A 7,913-nucleotide genomic window follows, 5' to 3' on the forward strand; every position below is an offset into this window, starting at 1 on the left:
TTATGAAGTTTGGTAAAAATTTTAAAAATACTTTTAAGTTTTATTTTATTTCAATTTTGTCCTAAAAGTTTTCGATTTGCATCAAATATACTCCCGACAGCTAAATTCTCAAAAATTTTAAGACCAATCCAATAATAATGCATGACAATTATATTTGATTTGCTTATATTGAAGGTTGTTCTTATGAAATTGTTATTGAATTGATCCTAAATTTTTTGAAAAATTAGCTGTCAGTGGTATATTTGATGCAAATTAAAAACTTGTGGAACAAAATTGAAACAAAATAAAACTTAAGAATATTTTTAAAATTCTTGTCAAACTTCAGAAACAAAAAATATACTTTATCTAAATATTTAAAATTTGTTATATTCCATTATTTTAAATAGTTTTCATGATTATTGGGAGATTAAATACGTACTTTTTAATTTAAGGTAGGTTTAACATTAGTATTTATACAAATTTTTAATAAATATATAACAAATATAAGTTTTACACAAAAAGATTTAATTAGTAATTTTAACCAATTTTCTAATTAACAAAATCCTTTTATTTATTTTATTATCAAAGAATTAGCTAATTTATATTTTTAGGACATTTAATTTGTTAAAGACACTAGAAGTAATAATATTCAATTTTTCTTTTTACACATTTAATACTTCAAAAGTGCATTGAAAATATAAAAATTAGAATTTGTTTGATTTGTGTTTTCACATTTTATTTTTATCATTATCAATTTTTTGGACTTTTATGAAATAAAAAGAGAAAATAAAAATAAAAACAAAAAAAATATTTTTTATTTAAGAAAAATACTAAAAATAAAGACAAAATAAAAATGCAAATTGTTACGGTTTAGTATCTTCAACTGAGTCTAAGGCATTTTATTAGCTCAAACACACCTCTTTGTAGATATAATTAGGCACAAGATTCTCGAACTATATCGTATCTCGTTAAATTCGGTAAGAATCTACTATAAATATTTTTTAAATTCATAGTAGATATATTATAAGAATTCCGCTAGAGAGCCAATAGAGTAAGTATACAATGTGTATAATGGATTAATTTTTTGGCCCAATATGAATAAAAATAAAAAAAATCAAAATTACCCACATTTTCCCTTATTCCAAAAATGATGTTCATTTTTGAGATAACCACCATCATATATTCAGTAATCTTAATTTTTTCTCAATCACCCTTTCTTCCATTACCGTAACGTTTCAAACCAAACCATTCACATACAATGTTGAACATCCCACTGTCTCCCCCAATGGAACTCTAATCAGCGCTGAGCATCCTTCACCGCTAGCTTCCGTCGCGTGTCTCCCGCCCACCAGACTCCAGCGGCTCACCCTCGGTCACAGGTGTATAGGACGTCGGCGGTTCAATCGAAGTTGTGCCATCCAGGTTAAGACCACACACAATAAGCCATGACAATTTTATATAACTATCTGCGTATAAGAAGAAGTAACCATCCGATATTGTACATGTTCGAATATCCAGGGTAAATTACTACTAATTTATCAAACACAATACACTCATACTATCTAGAATAACCATCCGGCTACCAGGGATAATAAACATCTGATATCCTACTGAATCGAACATCCAATTTAAAATACTTGAAACCAATGTTCTGAAAATCGGACCGGACCGGCCAGTTCAACCGAAAACCGGTCATCTAGCTGGTCTGGTCTACCTGTAAAACCGTCCTGCAAAAGACCGACAAAAAATCGGCCAAACCGGTGGTTAACCGACAAACTGGGTGAACTGGCTGGGTTTCTGCAAGCACCAGTTCTCCCCCCAGGTAACGAAACGGCGTCGTTTGGCGCTAAATAAAAAAAAAAAGAAGGCTGAAGTGAAGTGAAGTCTTAATGCATTGTAACCCTAATCTCTTCGAAAAAGACTCCTGGACCTAGTCACCTCCCACTCCCAACCCTAATCTCTTCAAGCTTCTGCCTACGAAGGACACCAACCACCGTCAAACGAAACAGATGCTGGAGCCAAGCCTCACCGTCGCGGGTCGTCGGCTTGTTGTCGTCACCGACTCACCGTCACCGAAGCGTCGTCGCCTGGCTCTGGCCTTTTGTGCCCTTCTGCGGTTAGTTCTGGCTCTTCTTCTGTTCTTCTGTTCTTCTCTTTCAATCTGATTTATGTTTCACGTGCCACTAAATCCTTGCTTTGTGTTTTTTCATTTGATAAAAATGCATGTAAGATCCAGGAACTCCTTTCCTTGAGGATGATTGGAGCTGCTAAACAGTTAGGAGGTTTATACATCATAAATAGAGACTATTTTCACACATGTCATCAACCACAACATTCACACTACACATGAATCTCAGCACAACACAAACAACATCAGACATTCCATTGGAGACAGTAGCATTTGGCATCAAAGATTAGGACAATTGGCTTTAGATAGGCTTAGTTCTATGAAAAAGAAATATCCCTTTCTGATTGGTCCTAATGTTGGTGTGTCTTATGACTCTTGTTACTTTGCCAAACAAAAGAAAATTCCAGTTGGCACTAACATCACTCAATCAGAGAGAAAATTTTCCCTCATTCATGTAGACATTTGGGGCCCCATTAACATTTCTTCAATTGTCGGTCACAAGTATTTTTTGACTATAGTTGAGGACAAAACAAGATTTACTTGGTTGTACTTTATGCAAAATAAATCCGAGACATCCTCTTGTTTGAAACAATTTGTTCAATTCGTAAAAACGCAATTTAATTGCAGTATACAATGCATAAGATCAGACAATGACAAGGAATTTATCTTAGGTGATTTCTTTTAAAAAGAAGGCATTATTCACCATACCTCTTGTGTTGAGACACCTCAACAAAATATTGTGGTGGAACCTAAGCACCAAGAAATTCTAAATATGACAAGAGCATTGCTTTTTCACACGAATTTATCTAAAAATTTTTGGCATATGTAACTGCATATGCTGTACACATTGTGAACCAGGTACCAAGCTCTGTTCTTAATGATTGCAGTTCATATGAAAAACTCTTCAATAAACTACCTGACATCAGTCATTTTAGAATTCTTGGGTGCTTAACGTATGCCTCTACTTTAGTTGCCCATCGAAAGAAACTAGATAAGTGAGCTCGAAAATGTATTTTTTTGGGTTTTAGAACTGGTACCAAGGGCTATGTACTCATGGATGTTCAAACCATAGAGGTTTTAATCTCAAGACATGTCCAATTCTATGAGCATTGCTTTCCCTTTCATAACACTAAACCTTCACCATCAATCCAATAGAAAGGTTGATTTTACTATAAACAACACTCCTTCTTCATACTTCATGGATGATGGTGATGATTCCACTCACCTTCCCTCTGATGCCATAATGTCTACTTCCTCACATTCTCGTACTCATTCATGTTTTTCCTCCAATTCAACGCATGCATCCTTAGGCAGTACTAATACCACCGTCTCACCTGCATCTCATAATTCTAGTGTCCCATGTATTTCTCCTATAGTACCACATGCACCTAGGGCCCGTTTGGAAAACTTTAGAAATAACTTTTTTTAACTTTTGACTTATGAAAAGTAGTAGTATTAATGTCTGGTGCAATTTTCAAAACTAAATTGCAACTTTCTAAGAAGCTATTTAGGAGCTTATAGAGAAGTTAAAAAAATGACTTCTCTCATAATACTTCTACTTTTCATCACATTTCTATAAAATAAGCACTTTTAGAGTTAAAAATCTAAACACAAAATAACTTATTTATAAGTTACTTTTAACAGAATCATTTATTGTTTAAGTTATTTTATCAAAAGGAGCTTAATTAAGTTGGTTACCCAAACTAGGCCCTAGTACAGTACATACATCAACACTGCATGCATTAAGAAGATCCACTAGGGATAAACACAAACCATCTTATCTCTACGACTATCATTGTTTTCAAACCTCTTCTAACTCTACTCCTGCACCCTCACTCAAATACTCCATTTCCAATTATCTGGACTATAAATCTTTATCACTTGAGCACAAAGTATTTTCTATAACACTTACTAACACCATAGAACCTACGAGCTATGAGCAAGATACGTTCTTGATGACGGTTGGAAACAAGCTATTAAAGCTGAACTTGATGCTTTAAATGAAAATAAGACATGGATTCTGACCAAACTACCGAAGGAAAAAAAGGCCATTGGGTGTAAATGGGTGTTCAAAGTGAAGCTCAAGTAAGATGGTTCCATCGAAAGGTATAAGGCTCGTTTGGTGGCCAAGGGTTTCACCCAAACTCTTGGTTTTGATTATTTTGACAGATTTAGCCCGGTGATAAAGATGACTACATTTCATTTGTTACTTACCATTGCTGCCTCCAAAGATTGGTACGTGCACCAATTGGATGTGAATACGGCATTTCTCCATGGCGATTTTCCAGAAGAAGTCTTCATGAAGCCTCCACCGGGCCTGGCTGCACCTCCGGGAATGGTGTGCAGACTCCAAAAATCCCTCTATGGGTTGAAACAAGCGAGTTGTCAATGGAACACCAAACTTTTCTCTATTCTGTCATAATCAGGTTATTTGCAATCTAAGGCTGATCCGTGTTTGTTCACTAGGCTGTCCCCTCGAGGTTTCACTTGTATTCTCATCTATGTTGATGACTTGGTGGTAGCTGGGGACTGTTTGGCATATATTCAACATATAAAGAAACTCCTTGATGACCGGTTCAAAATTAAGGACTTAGGTAATCTCAAATTCTTCTTGGGTATGGAGATAGCTATAAGCACTCAAGGTTTTGCTCTTTATCAACGCAAGTACACTTTGGAGCTCTTGAAGGAGTTTCATCTCGAGTATGCCAAACCCGCATCAACTCCTATTGATTACACAATGAAACTTTCAAGAACTACTGGTACGAAGCTGGAAGACTTTACTGCCTATCGAAGAATAATTGGAAGACCCATTTACCTCACCAACACTAGACCAGATATTACTTTTGCGGTAAGCAAACTCAATCAATATCTTGACTATGCTACTGATTCTCATTTCAAGGCGGCCTTGCATATCCTTTGTTATTTCAAGCAATCATCCGCCAATTCTATTCTCTTCCCTCCTTCTCCAGATCTTTCTCTCACAACATTTACAGATTCAGATTGGGGAAGCTGCCCATACTCAAGGCGTTCTATTTTTGGGTTTTGTTTCTTCTTTGGAAAGTCCCTAATTTCTTGGAAGAGCAAAAAACAGACCACTGTTGCTAGATTCTCTGCGAGGCTGAGTATCACGCCCTGGCCTTGGTCACATGTGAAGGTCTTTGGCTCTCTTATGTGCTCGTTGACCTCAGACTTCCATTGTCTAAGCCCATTCGTATGTTTTGTGATAATAAATCGGCTTTGCATATTGCTGCAAATCCCGTCTTCCATGAACGTACCAAACATATAGAAATTGTCTGCCATGTTGTGGGTGACCAGGGTCAATGTGGGATGATCAAACTTCTTTCCATTACTTCATCTAATCAATTAGCCGACGTCTTTACCAAAGCGCTGGCTCTTGGACCCTTTAGCACCTTTCTCTCCAAGCTAGGAACATTGAATTTTCATGCTCCTAACTTGTGGGGGGATGTGGACAATAGAGCTTATTCACCAGTAATAGAAGAAATGGAGTGATGCACTACATAATTCACTGATGTACATATATAGAGGCAGTTATGCTGCAGCTGCTATTTAAGTACCGAATAACTTAACTAGAGTTAGATGTTAATATGAGTTTGTTAGCTATAGTTAGAAGTTAATTACATTTTTAGTTGTGTATATAAACACCATTGTACTTTTCTCACTTACCTTCACAAACTCTGCACTCAGAGCATGAATTTTCATAAAAATCTCTATTTTTTTAAAGATAAATCTAGATAGTTAGTGTCGAACACAAATAAAAACATCTTCTATTTGCTTTCTTAACACTTATCTTTTAAAATACATATTAATTAAATCTTATTATTTATGTGTCAAATACTAATTAATACGATATTAGTGAATTGTAATTTAATAGCCAATAGTTAATTGTTGTCTTTATAAAGAATCTTCTGTAGTTGTTTAATTCTCACTGAAGTTTAGTGAAGAAGATCAAGTAGCCTTTAGATATTATTGGATTGGTTTAACGGTTTAACCTAACACTCAAACTCCCAGCAATTAAGAGCACTCAAACTCACTACCTAAGAATTCACAAATCTGATCTATAGATTTTCCACTGTTCTTACTCATTACAATAATTAATAACTCACATAGCTCAAGCTAATTGAGTAAATTGACACACTTTATTACAAATATAAATATGAGAGAAGGAAGTAAGATTGCATAATAAAGGACTTTAATTTTGGTACTGGAATTTTCTATGCTGAATAATCAGTTTACCACCGCTGTGGTTGACGTTTCTTTAATGAATAGGAAGGTAGATGTTGTACCCTTGTTGGGTTATATAAGCTTAAGAAAGAAACTAGCTACTTTCTGGATTTTTAATTTATACCTGTTTTCTCTCTCTGTGGTAAATTCTCACTACAACTAACATGCATGTTATTTGAAACAAGAATGTTACGAATTAAAATCAACTATTAAAATTATTAGTTAAAAATATATTAAAATATAAAAATATTAAAAATAAATTAAATTATTCATATATTTATACATAAATATAATAGTGATTGATTTTGATGATTGATTTTAATATACATTTAGTATTTTTTTTATTTAAACACAGATTATTTAATTTGGTTTTTAAATACTATAATAATATATAATATGGTTATCAAATGTCACTGAGAAATTCCCAAAATCTTAACACCAAAATTAAACTGCAATGTTCAAATGCAAGCCAATAAAATGATAAACATTGACCATATATGTGCACAAAATTAAAATAGGAGAGGACAAAATTTAGCAAACACAAGAGAAGAAGACAAGAAAGAAGAAGAAGAAGAAGGGGACAAAAGGATCCACCTCCCCATTTGTCACATATCTATACGACTCTCTCATCTTTAAAAAAAAAATTAAAATAGATTTTGAAAATAAAGAGAAATTATTCAAACTTCAGTTAAAAGTTAAAACCTATAAATTAAAAAGAGAAATAAACCATAGCATATGTTAAAGGCTTAAAGCACATATAAAAAACTACTTCTATTTGAGAACGCAAATAAGAGAAAGGAGACTATATCTAAAATAAAATCTAAAAAAATATCTTTCCACCTCTGGTATTGAATTGGCAGGGATAAAATTTTCTCTTTTTTTTTTTTTTTTTTGGTAATAAATTTTTTTTTTAATATAAAGTTCTGAATTTCATATATCATGGGGCCAAGGCCCAAAGGTTGCAAAAGGAGGCTTAGATAGTTAGAAATACGATGCGGCCCAAGGATATAAATCCAGGCCCAAGTATCCTGCTGGATACAAGATATCTAATTATTTATATATAAATACTATGAAGCACAAACACTTCGTTGAGTTGCCGTGCGCGCGTGTCGGACATATTTTGAATACGACACTTATCGACACTCGTCCGACACGCATGTTTGCTGTGTCCAACCGTATCTTAATAAAAAATAAAAATTCTTCTCCGAACACGTCTACGTCTGGACACACCTAAATATCATCACGTGTCAATGTGTTCAGTCTTATTCTTAACATATATTCTTAAAATAAATTTAGATATAGCATATATTATTATTTATTAAAACCAAAAAATATTTTAAATACTTGATATAATTAAAATAAGACATTAAAAATAATAAAAAAATTTAATTTATATTTTAATATCAATAAAATATCAAAATATCGTTACGATTTATCTAAAAAATACTTTATATTTTATATGAATGCGTGTTCCCGTGTCATATAAGATTTTAAAATTTGCGTGTCAACGTGTGCGTGTCAATATTCGCCCATCATAGTATAAATATTTTTTTTTTGGTGACTC

Source organism: Arachis ipaensis, chromosome B03, assembly GCF_000816755.2.
Source record: "Arachis ipaensis cultivar K30076 chromosome B03, Araip1.1, whole genome shotgun sequence".
NCBI classification, from domain to species: Eukaryota; Viridiplantae; Streptophyta; class Magnoliopsida; order Fabales; family Fabaceae; genus Arachis; species Arachis ipaensis.